This window comes from Poecilia latipinna, unplaced genomic scaffold (genome assembly GCF_001443285.1).
Source record: "Poecilia latipinna isolate Pla-1442-1.1 unplaced genomic scaffold, P_latipinna-1.0 Scaffold4084, whole genome shotgun sequence".
NCBI lineage: Eukaryota > Metazoa > Chordata > Actinopteri > Cyprinodontiformes > Poeciliidae > Poecilia > Poecilia latipinna.
In genome coordinates, this window is record NW_015116700.1 from 1 (window position 1) to 14230 (window position 14230).

Sequence of the window (14230 nt, forward strand, 5' to 3'; positions counted from 1 at the left end):
TATCAGCTTGTTGAGCTTTTTAAGTCACCGACTCTGAGGCTGCTACCCCAACAGATGATGGCATGAGGAGACTGCACTCTCCAAAACAGACTTAGAGAAGATCTGAACCATCTGGTGCAGAATCACACAAAACTGCTCCACGCAGGCCTTCAGGACTCTGGGCTTGACACCATCTTGTCTCGCCGTCTTGTTCTGGCTCAGTCTCTCCAGTTGCCTCTTCTCGTGACTTCTAGAAACTGACGGGCAGGAGGGGAAGTCGAAAGGAGCACCAGCATATCCTGATTTGGTAAAACAATGATGATGTAGCAGCAGGATACATGCCAGAGATGGAAGATAACATATGAGGTGTGACAGGAAAGTTGTGGGTCAAGTGTGAGTGAGAAGTCTCTTTGGCAGGGGCAGAAGAAGAGAGTGCTAAGTTTCTTCCTGAAATGAACCTGTTGAAGAATGTTACTTCATTGGCTCTATCCAGACTTCAGTTTATCTGATCCTCATTTAGCTAGAAGCCTGTGGTATCTTCATTATCACCGACTCACACATCTTAAATCGTTCTGCTGATGCTTGAACTCCAGCTACCGCCTGCAAGCCTTTTTTCTTATTCGGCCGTTCTTTCAGGTTACTGGTGACCCAGAGTTGGTCACTGATGAAGCATGTCTCCGCTCTGGTGGGGAAGGTGTTGTCCACATGACGCGTTTGGCAGAATGCATCCCAGTCTAAAGCCTCCAAACAACCCTGCAAAGCTTCTTTAACTTCCTAAGTTTGTCTTCTCACAATTATTTTCATTACAAATTGCCTCTGAACGAGGAGTTTATATGGTATGAGCACAGAAAACAAAATCTAATTAGCCAAGAGGAGGTCTTGCAACACAAGTGTATGTATTCCTGACATTTGCATAAAACAAATCCAACATCGTTTTCGCTGGCAGAGCAGCTGACAAACTGTTGAAACAGTAGAAGCGTAGCCGAGACTGAGGCATGGTTAAAATCTTCACATAATCCCACAAATGCAATAAGGTCTTGTGTCTGTAGCTAAGCAACCACTGACCTGGTGACAACACAGGCAGAGTTGGCAACAGCTAATTGAGCTAATATAACACTTGTGAACTCTCTTCTTTAATAATATGGACAAAAAAAACTTCCAGTTGAATGTCCAGACTACATAAACAGCATGCTCTGGATTACACATCCGGTGTTGAAAAATTGATCTGTTGGAAGGAAAGACGGAGAAATGTTGGGATCAGAGATACCATCCCTCAGCCAAGTCTTAGTGAAACATGTGAAACTTCATTCCTGATTCTGTGGTTGGATCCTTGTCATTGGTTTGATTCCCTATTTAACTCATTCAGGATTTTCAGTCGTTCAGGTACTATTTCAGTCTTTGAAATGTTGGAAAGCTGCTCTTTCAAAGGAATAGTTAAAAATCGACAATCAATAGGGGTATCAATAATTGTGCTCTTGGTGATTTTGATTAAAAAAACAATTATTTTTTTTACTTATTTCTCAAATCAAAGAATGCGTTTTTCTAAAATAACGAAGAAAAAAAAGCGATACTGCAACAAAAAAGTAATAATTACACTACAATGTGGAAAACTGATTTTAAGGCGTCTTGCACAATTCTACCAGTGGTGCCAATAAATGTGTCTGACAAGATATATATATAGCCATAAATCACCGAGCTCTCTCTCAAATCAAATTTTAATTTTTCAACTGAGGGTTACACCTAATAAAACTTGTAAAGACATTATTTTTTTCCCACGGCCATATTGTATTCTGTTTCCTGTTGTTTTATCCTCTTCATCATTGCTTCAATTGGGTTGGGGTTACCATGGAGACACAGTGGGCACTTTCTTTATTGGCTGCCAGGACAAGAAAGTGAGTGACAGAGAAAGTAGAGACGAGACGCTGCCAGGGCCGATACTTCTTTCTCCCGTTTCTCCTGTCTACACTTTCACTTTTGTTGGTTTTCTGTTCCTCTCCCTCACGGCTCACTGCACTGCACTCTGCTTTCTGCCACGAGAAATGATATAGTCTGCTGAATTATTAATACACGCATTTAAAACAGATATAATTAGGCAAACAAAAGAGCCGACTATATGCATTTGGGTTTTGCAAACTTGAGATGTTAATTTCAAAGCACTGCTTTTACTTCTGCAACCATAATTTGGTTAATAGCGACGTCTAGCAAATGCCTTGTTGTACATTTATGAACCAGGTGCACTTCATGCTGTTTTGCATTAACTTAGTTTCTTACCAACTAAGCACAAGGGTGGTTACAAGCATCAAAGGTGGATCTTGGTTTTAAAAAGTTGGTTTCAAAACTGCAAAATATTTATGTTCACAAAGTTTCTCTCTTATCTGTACTATCCAGAAATCAGTTGTAGATAAATTTGGTGAGCGGCTGAGATGAAAGTGGACCTGAAAACTTTACTGAAAAGTGTGGGCAAAAGATCTGAAAAACATAAAGCAAATAAGACAAAACAACGCTATGGTGGGTATATATTAGATTCATAATTGGGAGGAAAAAAAATCTATTCCTTACATGCACAGCGGTTTAGAACTAATCTGCTGGTCATCCAGCTGCAAAAAGCTTTGATTTATACAAAGGAGGTTTGGCTTTGAACTGAACACAAAAAAGCTGCAGCTGGTTCACCTTCTACTTTCCCATTATGCAACATCAGACTCTAAAACAAACCAAATTACTGAATCATCAGATCACTGAGCAGAGCTGATCATGCAGAGGACACTTTGAAACTCGGGTAAAAGACAATCAATGATAGCAAAGCTTGTTCTGAAAAGCTGATCTGTTGCCCTTTGTCGGAATACCTTAAACCCTTTTTGCACAGCCTTCCCAAAAAGCAAGCTGCCTGCTGCCCAAAGAGTGGAGCTGTCCCTTAAGCTGACCATAAAAGGCCAATTTCAAATACGGGCCTGGCTAAATGGCTGTAGCTAACATTTCAGTGGGTTCTGAGGTCAGCTTTCAAGCATCGTGATAACTCTGGGATTTTTTTTTTTCCTCAGTTCCGTATATATTAAAAACCAGAAACATTTAGACCTAGAAAAAAAATGTTTGCCAACGTCTTCCCCCCAATAGAAATTCACAGAATAAATAAATTCTCACCCAGTGGAACGCAGAACTACATTTGAATGAAAAGAACATGCAGCATTTTACATGCTTAAATACATACAACCCCACTAACATTTGAATAAATACCTCCCAGCAAGTTCCACACATTTTGTTGCAGTCAAAAAAGCCTCTGTCTTGGATGTTTGACCTTTCTTCCTGGCAGAAATAGCACAGCTCATTCAAATTAGTTTTTCTCCTGAAACAGGCGTGGCTTTTTAAAAAAAGGTTTTGTTGGCTCTAGTGGCCTTTATTTGAAAGTAGTTTGACAGGAAAGAGGGTTGTGAGAGAGGGAGAAGACATGTGGCATACCCTCAGCATGTTGCTCCAACCACCGTGCTGTATAGTTGGTTAAGCGTTCTCAATCTTCTAGTCATTACGATCAAATAGTTCAATGTGGAAACGAGTTTTATGGTCAGATAAGACAAACAGAGGGGCATGTTAACAAATTAATCAATTTGTTAGTATAATAAAATTTGATTCCTTAAATCAATATGGTGGCTACAAAAAATTGTAATGTGAGGTTGCAACTCGCCAGCGGTCATTTAACCTAATATTAGTCAGCTGTGTATATTTGTAGGGTTGAGTGTATAATTATAGACCAGTCAGTCACAGTATAGAAAAACCTGCAGATATTTTTTGCTGGATCAAAAAAAAAAGGGAAAGAAATGATGGGAAGAGAGGAGGGGGAGTCAGGATCTACTCTATTTTTAGACTTAGAGAAATCAGGTGTCTGTGGCCTGTAAAAAAAAAAAAAAAAAAAAACGACATGAAACTGTGTTGTCGTTTTTATTTTACATGATCCATGACTCAGAGTGCTGCAAGAGCTTAAAGAGAAACACGGGGAGAACAAAACACGAAAGAACAGCACGAAGCATGTTCCATACTGCAGAAAACAGTGGAAATGAGAACGCAGCCACATAGGAAAAAACAGGCCTCTGATGGTCAGTGACTTTCCACAGCAAATGAGTTGAACAAACAGCATTTCTCTCAGCAGACAATGCCCCTTGCAGATTAGATTAGCTTCTATTACATCGACTTCGCCTCACAGAAGCAGACCTTCCTGCTTAAGAGAAAAGAAGTTTTCTTGTGGAGTGGGAGTGTGTGTGTGTGTGTGTGTGTGTGTGTGTGTGTGTGTGTGTGTGTGTGTGTGTGTGTGTGTGTGTGTGTGTGTGCGTGTGTGTCAGACTTCCTCCATTTTGCTTCATCCACAAGCCTGGTGAACATCACCAGCGCATAAATGTCCTCCTACCCTGACAGCACAAATTCAATTGACTTGATTGCTCTTTTATAAAATGAAACTCCGGTAAGGACACAGCGAGGGTGGACGGCTGCTATAAAAAGACCCCAGCTCTTCTTGGAGTCCACCCACCCACACTGCCAGAAACGGTGGCGTCCATGAAAAACGAGGGGGGTGGGGGGGGGGGGCCGGGGAAGAAACCCGCACAAAGCGTTTGTTTTATTTCCCAGACAACGCTGCGGTAGGACCATTAGCAATGACGTGCTATTCATCAGCAGGCTCATCAGGGATGCGCGTGGACAGGCTGTACCCCTTTCGTCCCTGTCAACAGCTCAGGCCAACCTAGCATCACCTGTTCGAGGGAGTCGAGGTGGGAGGGCGGGTTGTGGGGGGGAGAGAGATGAGGTTTTTTGGGGACTAAAGGCGCAGAGAGAACACAACGCTCTGCTCGGCGCCTGGCTGACGCCCAGGTACAAGATGGAGGCACAACTCGGGTTCTGTCAAGATGCCCGACAGTCAAAAATAACTACATTCAGATACAGCAAAAATATACATTTGTGAACAGTGACAGAGTTTTGTCTGTGCAAAGCTTAAAATCACAGCAGCTCTGCAAATTGTTGAAATGGCCTGTGTGTGTGTGTGTGTGTGTGTGTGTGTGTGTGTGTGTGTGTGTGTGCGTGTGTGTGTGTGTGTGTGTGTGTGTGTGTGTGTGTGTGCAAGGCGGTAATCGAATAAACAGGATGTGATGTTCTTCATCTATCAATCATCATTATCCAATTCAGAAGGGGATGTTGGGCTGATCGTCACAAGGTTTCAGCGCAGAGCTGAAGATCCAAACAGCAGGAAGGGAAATTTATATGTAAACAATCATTTTAATATCAATACTCGTGACTTTATCGTTTTTAAACCTGCAGAAGAAAATGTAGAGAAACAGTGCTTTGCAAAGTACTGGTGCTGCCTGAATACTTTCAAAGAAAACAACGTATTTTACTGGGATTTAATGAAAAAAAAAAGTAGGGCACAATTGTGAAGTAGAAGGAAAGGTATACAAGTTTACCTTTTTTGTTTGTTTCTACAAAAAAAAAATCTGGCTTTCACTTTTATTGAATATTTTAAAGAGCAACTTTTCACTTCAGCTACAGCTGCTAGTCGTTTAGGCCATTTCTCAGCTATGCACATCTAGAGACTCAGGGGTTTTTTTGCTCCATTCCTCCTCGCAAAGCTGCTCAAACCAAAACATATAAAATAAAGTTTTGTGTTTTTTTTTTTTTTTTTTTTTTTTTTACCATAAAACAAGTTTTCATACGTGCATATTTCTAAAACTTAAAAAGCTATTTTTAATTTGAGCATTTTGCAGCTTTACAGGCTCTAGACATTTTATTAAAAGCAAAATGTACTATAAAGGTTGCTGACCACGGCTCTCTATTTAGTCAGTACTAAATACAGTACTAACAGTACTGTTACCAAGTTAACAAATTAACCAGCTGAAACCCCTGACAACCAATGAATAAAGCCCATTGAATATTTCAAAACGCTTCCCTGTAGGCAGATCCTTGTAGATGACTGCACAGATTAACACTTCCCAAAAAGAGGGGAAAAAAAATATCTGACAAATTTCGTAAACAGGGTTTTGTCTGTCAAACACAACCAACGTAATGAGACTGTTTAATGTAAGGAAACAGATGCAACCCTGTGATGGCTTAAATGAATACTCTCTGAATACTCTCAGCATCTTTTCATAGATCACACAATTTTAAGCAATTTTTGAAAATTTCAAGTAAAGCAGCCACGCTAATCCAGCCAATAAAAACCACACGGATACTTCACCGCACAGACATATGAGATTATAGTCTGTCTGCTTCATCTGTAGACTCTAGCAGACCAGAATATCAAAGTAAGCAGTAGTTTTTAACAGTCGAGCAGCTGCTTCATCTCAGCCTCTACCTGCTGCGTCTCGCCTGCCAGTCTTCGAGATTACAGCTTATCCTGGGTCGGAGGGGAAGTAATTGTGTTACCTGGTGGGTGGGATGCTTGAAGCATTTCATAGTCTTTTAAAAACAGACCAAAGTTAAAGCCATGTAGGGAGCAAAGACTTTTCAATGCTGCAACAAACGGCAACCTTTTAAACATTTTCCATAACAGACTAAAGGCAGATTTACAGTTTCCACCTGGTGCTCCTTTTGCTCTTCCTGTGCAGCAGATCTGAGCTGATAAACAGTGCAGAAAGCCCCCGTTCTGAGCTCATATATGGAAGCAGCTGCATACGTCACCCAAACTTTTTACCGGCAGGAAGCGAGTCTCGACTCTCTCCTCTGACGAGCCGTCACTCAAAGGCTCCGCACTCACTTGTGTCCTGAGTTCTTCTTGGCTACAGAATTACACATTTACGCTATTGGGGTGGTGTCTGATATGTTAAAGTGAGGGTTCCTGCAGGAAAACAGATCCGTCACATGCGCGCTGCTATGAATACTCAAACGAGGCCGGGAGACATGCTCTCGAGCTGCGGGCTCCTCTGTCAGGAATTTTCCACTCCGCCGTCACAACACGCAAGACGTACAGCATTTATTTACAGTGTTTTCCTCATGACCGTCAGCAGCTTGTCAGGCTGTAACTGTATAAAGCATTGCTGGAGTGGAGAGCAATTTTAGCCTCTGGAAGGAGATCAGTGCAACTCAGAAGAGCAAACATTAGCAGAGGATTTGCACAATTAGAAATTATAGCTCCCCGTTCACCAGGAAGCACGCTGTGGAGCATCACAACATCCAGTAACCAGGTTCACAGCAGCACTGCGCTCCATCTTTTACTGGCACAGTTTATTTGTTTGATGTTAAAATTAAACATTTACTTAATTTTTTTTTTTTCTTTTACAAAAGTAAAGCCAGAAATATACATTCAAATCCGTGTCCAGAAATCCTTAAAAGACCAAAGGAACAAAATTAATTAATTAACAATTCAACTCCCACGTTCATTTTAAGTAAACCAAACCTGAATCTAAAAATCTTTTAAAGCCAGAAAAAAAACAATATGTGGTGAATTAATGTTTAGTATGTGATCAACGAGAACCTGCTTTTCTGGACGAATTGTTTCAAATGTAACTCTTCAACATTTAATTTGCTTATAAAAAGAGCAGAATGGAAAAACAGTGTGCCGTCAGTTCCGTTCCTTAACTTAACATTAAAATATCATGAAAGCATCTTTTGTTTGTAAAAAAGAAAAACTTCCTTTGAAGACGAGAGCTGAAAACTAAAATGAGAACATGGCGCCCAGTCCTAATGTGTGTTTATAAAAGCCGTGAGGGCTAATGTGAAATCAGTGACCCCTGCATGAGGCCGTCTTTTATTCCCATCTGCACTTATTTTTTCAGTCAGCAATGCAGCAGGACTTCACAATATTCTGGTGGAATTATGAAAACATTTAGCTGACAGCGCTTTGCAAAAGTGTTCGTGCCCCTTGAACTTTGCCGTCTTGTTTCACCCATGAATTTTTATGTGTTTTACTGGTATAGGAAACTGGAAGAAAATGAGAGATGATTTTATAAATAAAAAAAGTAAACGTGTGGCAGTTAATTGTATAACTTGAGCTAAATGGTTTGTAGAACCACCTTTTTGCTACAATCACCCAAAGTATTCAAGGGTATGTCTCAACCAGTTTTCATGTCTGTACTTTGACTAGGTCGTTCTAACAAACGAATAACCTTTGCTCTAAAAAGAGTTTCTCAATTCTGGTGTTGAATACCGAGCATGTTTTGGGTGTTTCTCTTCCTGGCTGACAGGCTTCTAAAGCATTTGATGCTGATGACATAATCCAGTCATTTGACTTAGACCAACTGAAGCATAGCACGTTTAAAATATGGGCCCTGAGGACCAGCGTCTGGAAACACTGAACTAAACTATTATCATTCTGGCTGTTTGCTTAATATTTTGTCCTGCTGGAAGATGACTCTTCATTCTACTCTCAAATCTTCTGCAGCCTCTGGAAGGTTTGAATCCAGAAATTAAGCTGGTCTCACCTCGGAGCAGCTTTGCTGTCCCTCCTGAAGAACAGCCCATACCATGACGCTACCACTACCATGTTTTACTGTGAGAATATAGAGAGGTGAATGTCATTATTTCACCACATATGATGTTTTGAATCTAGGTCATGTAGTTCACTAACTACATGACTGCTGAAGGCTGATAGTTGTGCTGGGTTTTTAGAGAGTTTGAATGCAAAAACGCACAGCAAACTTTTGCAGGTTCCCTTATATAAAGTTCTGCAAACTACTAAATATTTCTACGCAACAAAAATATTAAGTTAGCAACCGATTGGAAAATAGTGGCCAAACGAGGCAGAAACATTTCCCTCCTGTTTCAAAACTACCTGGTAGGTGTTTAAATTTGCATCTGCAACAAAGTCTTTTCCCATTCAGGACATAGTGTACATTGTGCAAGTTTCTGCCGGGGGGGGAGGGAAGAACGTCCAGACCTCAAAAAACTGGTTAGGTGTACGAAACAGGAATTGTTGCGTATGCAGCAGAGAAACCTCAGCAGTATCTTAAAAGGTCAAAACAACAGAGTTAAGCTCATGTGCGCACAAATAAATCTAAGAATCAGCAAGTTTCTTCTTGTAACAAGTAGCATGATCACAAACTTGTTCCTGAATCTTAAGTTATATTTTTTAAAAATGCATCTCATTGCAGGAGTTAAAAGTGCTGAAATGATATGGAGCTCAGAAAAGAGATGAATTTTTTTTTTTTTTTTTTGCTGGTTGCTCTTGCATAATCAGCAAAGGGAACAAAACTCAAAATATAAATAAAGAGTTAACAGCGGTACTTATGCTGTATGCACACATCTTAGAAACATCACAGCCTCCAGCAGCCACGACTCATGTTTTAACACGTCAAAGCAGAACTTAGTTCACCTACAGCCGTACCGGCCCACAAAACTGCTTGTTTTGGCGTGTGTGCCCCAAATTTCTGCCTTCGGCACATTTTATCTGCATGTTTCATCATGTTCTCTTAGGTTCAAGCAACAGTTTCAATTTCGTAATGTAGCTTTTGCATTAAAAACCCACAAACTCACAATTTCCAGTCAAAGTTGAAAGACCTGCTGAGGTGTTGAGCGGAAAGCAGAAGGTGAGAGCGGGAGCGACAAAAGGTGCAGCCGCTTCTGCCCTCGCGGAACAGCGGTCATCTGGACAGCAGGCGCCACAGCCTGCGAGTCACCGCTGCCTCAATGACTCACACAGGCCCTGCTGAGTCAAGCGGAGGGACTCTTGTTGCAGAGAATTACAGACTCGCACTGGAACAAAACCAGGCCTCGGGTATGCAAAAAATTGCTGGCATGCAGGTTCTTGGTGCACATAAACACGACTGGCTGCTGTTCCTCTGTTCCTCGAGAGGCTGCAGAGACAGGCATCGGGTTTGTGACTCGTCAAGCACGCTGTTATTTAAAGCAGAGCAGGGTCTTACATAAAGTCTCACACCTGTGTGTCACTGTGTAGGCTCTCTGAGAAATGGACACACACAAAAGGGACAGATCGTGGCATGAAAGCTTGAAGAATACAATCAGTCTGGTACCATGTGCGTCCGCACACCGTTCCAATAGCAGCCATGAAAAGACACAGAGTCGGTTCAAGGCTGTCTGTGGCCTTTTCCACCAGCATCAATATTCACAGATCTAATAATAGCCCCTCTGTATGGTCCATCTCAATGTTTATTATACATCCAACATAACCATTTTTGCTGCAGCTTAGACAGTAGTGCCCAGTAGAGGAAAGATGCAGCACATGCACCGCTAAGCCACTTTTATGACGTCAAACTGTTCGGGAACAAAATATTAGAAATGCATGGGAAAGGGGCTGCACAACATCGCAACAACACGCAACTTGCTATGTTGTTCTTGAATGTTGCAATGACTACTATATGATTTGGAATAAATAAATCAATACTAAAATCTACAGTGTTAATGTCGGTTTTCTCTGGTTGCACTGAAAACACAGACGTCAAACTGAGAGTAGCAGTGCCTTTATAAAATGAGCTAATATTTATTGGACTGTATGTGGCCTAATGTGAAACAGTTTATATGATTGGTTTATTTCTAGGAAAACATTACATTTTGATGTCCTACTATAGTCCTCCCACTCTCTTGCAGCTTTAACATTTTGATAGAGTCTCGACACACAGTGACAGTCCGTCAAACTGGATGAATATATTATTTGCAAGCAGTTTGAATTTTCCCCACCTGACATTTTACAGCCAACCAAATATTGCATCAAAATCAGTGCAACTGCAACCATTGAAAAGGGATCACAATGTTGATTTGATGTATTGTGCAGCTTCTAGTTTGATTCGATTTTTTTTTAACCATTGCTATACGTAAACTGGCCCGGGTTTGTCTTGCAAAGTGCCCCATGAGGATAGTTTTAAGTTGGTGCTGCACGAAAAGCAGAATTGAAAATGTGGTTTTCTTGAGTCTATTAAATGGCCCATTTCTGCTGGGGAGGAGGGTAAGGCATCTGCTCCCCGGGGGCAGTTTTTCTGAAAAGCCCATATATAATCATATGCATGATAATATCTGCCCGTGTCACAGTCAGGGTATCATCCAAAACACCTCCTCATCTGTGCATACCTCCCCTGTGAGCTGCAACGGGGTTATGGGTCACAGGAGTGCAGGACAATGCTCTGCATGCAAAGTTAGTCTAAACACGTCTGCTGCAGAGCGAGCACAGCACATGTTGAATGCACGGCTTGTAAGGAAAATAAGATATATCGAAGGTGGCGTTACATTCCCGAGAAGATGAACTGAAGTAAACCCACCGTCTCTTAGTTACCTAGCAACATGGCAGCAGGGTAAAGGCAAACTGATGGCTGGCAATGCTGAAAACATACCTGAACCCGACGCACCTCTGCCTTCAACACACTCCTCCAGCAGCAGCAGCAGTAGTCTGGGATTCAAAGTTCATCAGTCTCTCCTCTGGGTTTTATGGCCACCACCTTCTTCCAGTAACATAGATGTCCCTTCAGCATGAGGCAGCCTCCGATCTCAGCGATGCCATGGCCGAACGGAGCGCAACGAAAGTCAGTGACTGATTTCCGTTCACTGGCTCGTCGGTCTGTTTGTGTGTCTGTCCCCTCGGCAGGGGAAGGGATGCGGGTACGACGTTTAAAAATGACACGCGTAGACACATCATCAGCCCCGGGGGTGGGCTACGTGAAACCAACCGCAGGTTCTGCCCATGTTTACAAAATCTGTCCACATCATTGCGCGGGAGAGCAACACGCTGGGTTTCCTCAATCTACAGAAAAGGCCAAAAGCTGTAGAAACGTTAAAATGTCCTTGGAGTATTCGAGCTACGATCCAGTGAGTTGGTGAGTGGGCTCGTCCTGCGGTAAGGAAAACGCAGACAGGGCTGCGTTTAGGCCATTAGCTGCTCCTTCCGTCCACAGAACCGGGAAGAGCGACGAGAAGACGGACAAGGAGCTCTCACCATCACAACTTGCCAGTCTTCTCAAGTCTGAACCGCTGTTTAGACTTCAGCGACACGAAATACAACGCAGGTAAGGAGAACATCATACTTCCGGTAGTTATTTCAAATTAAAAGTCCAGTGTGACGTTGCATTCGTTTAAGGCCCATAGCGCCCTTCAGTTTTCACTAAAGTTCCCGTTTTGAATTTGCTAATTCAAATGCTAAAGGACCCTATCTATAGAACACAAGGAAAAACGACAAAAGAAAATTATTTTATTTTTATTTTGAAAGGATTTTCGGCGTTTGCCTTTCGATAATGCATACTTAACGATCTGCAAAGCCCTGAGCGTAGCGCTCCCCCTGGTGGCAATAAAATATTTTGGTCGAAACCAGACCACAAAGTTGACACGTATTTTCTGAAATTACCAAAAGTCCAGTAATGTAATAAATTATTTATTAACCTTAATTTAAAAAATCTAGCCAAATACATTTTCAGCTAATGGTAAGGCTACCTCTAATTTATTTATGTACTACAAATTCAGTTGCATGAATTACATTTGATCAGCCTTGTTCCTACCTATCAACAACCAGTCCTGAAGGCCACAAGAGCAACATACCCGGTTCACAGTGGTGAGTCCTGAAAGCATCGTTTGTGATGAAGCCCAACGCATTGCATTGTGAAATTTTGTATCCAAACAAATACTGAACTAAATCAAGAGTTAACCCATTTGTAATCTCACTAATATAGTTTAACAATTAAAAAAGAAGAAAAAAATTACATTTTATTGCGAAAATGAGAATGATGTAAACTGAATTTTTCCGGTGGAAATTGCAGAAGAAAGTGAAATTCCAAAGAGAACAATCAGAGTTTTATTATGTCATTAAACCTTTATCAAGATGTGTATCTCGGTAATGGTTCTGCATATAATGTGGATTTACCTTAAGTCTAAGGAAATCGTGGAAGAGAGGAAATAGAAGGCAATATTTTAGGTAGGAAATCTTTCTGTGTCTGTTAGTTGTCCAGGATGCAACTGCAGTATATCAGAGAATCAAATGCTTTATGTTGAACCAGCCTGTGTTGGTTTGTCTCTTCATTTTGACCTCTTTTCCACTGGCTCTATTTCTGTATAACCATAGTAGGGCTCTTGACCCTCAGGTCATCCCATCCACTTTCCCAGCTCCACTGACAGGTGAATATACAGCTGTTCAAACCAACTGAAAGTTTGCAAGCGTTTCTTGTTCAGATTGTTTTATTGTTTCCTTTACTGGAAGCCACCTTCGGCTTTAAAAAAGTTTTTAAAGAAATTTCCTTAAAAGAAAATGACACATACACCACTACACACACCTTGGGCACACCTTAATATTCTACATGATTGAGATAATTGCATTTATCTCAATAATGCAATTATTTATAAAGCTCAATCTCTACTGGTAGTCCACAAGAAAATTTTCACATTAAAAACTAAATGTATTAATTTCATAAAGATTCAATGAGCACCACTGTGAACATGAGTGTATCTGTTGGGGCAGCAGCATCAGAGCCAGGGATCTAAAAAGGCTCCACAGCCTGATAGAGAAGGCTGGTTCTGTTCTGGTTTTGTTCTAGGGTGACTGTGGGATCTCTGGAGATGCAAAGAAGGATTCTTCATAAAATCAAGAAAACTATGGACAACCCGGACTATCCTCTTCATGAGTCTGCCATGGGAAAACAGAGAATCTTCAGTCAGAGGCTTCTTCTGATTCACTGTAGTACAGATCGCTACAGGAGATCTTTCCTGCCAACAGCCATCACTATCTACAATAACTCTTTGAAGACTTTAAATGAATGAGCTACAATGACACTTAATTTTCCTTTGGGTATAATAAAGGTTTTTTTTATTCAATTTGAATTGAGAGATTAGATGAAAATGTAAGTTTCCTTTCCACATGTTAGACAGATGTCGTCACAGGTCATCAGCAACAGATTGTCTTTTCCCGATGACCTGTTTCCTGATTTACTAATTTTAGTTACTGTCAGTGAGGAACAGGAAGCATTACATCACAGTCCATTAATGTGCATGTGGAAAAAAAATGAGAGCTATTTTTATCCAGGATGTATTTTCTGAATAGCAATGTACATTTATTAGATTTTTTTTTCATCCTTTACATGTCTCATCTATAATGAAATTACATGATACGACATAAACAGCACACTTTTTAAATAACATATAACTACAGCCATTATATAGATGTTTATATGTTTAAATTTGTTGTAAAAGACACTGTAGATGTCCTCCACTAGAGGCTTGGTGCACCTTTGTTGTTCCAAGGACCGCTTTCCTCAAGACAGAGATGTCAGAGGTTGTTACTTGAATCTGCAGAAACCACTCTCCCAGTATAGAGGTCACAGGTCAAAGTCCTCCAATGACCACTGCCACCACTGAG

The 14230-nt window shown here is 41.0% G+C and overlaps 1 long non-coding RNA gene across 1 annotated transcript; it reads right to left on the reverse strand.

Annotated features, from left to right (window-relative positions):
- Positions 1-1831: 1831 nt before the first annotated feature.
- On the reverse strand, positions 1832-12012 carry LOC106942167 (uncharacterized). The gene is made up of 2 exons (XR_001423565.1): positions 11229-12012; positions 1832-2006 (listed from the first exon to the last, which is right to left on the reverse strand). It is a non-coding gene; the product is annotated as an uncharacterized LOC106942167 (long non-coding RNA).
- Positions 12013-14230: the final 2218 nt, after the last annotated feature.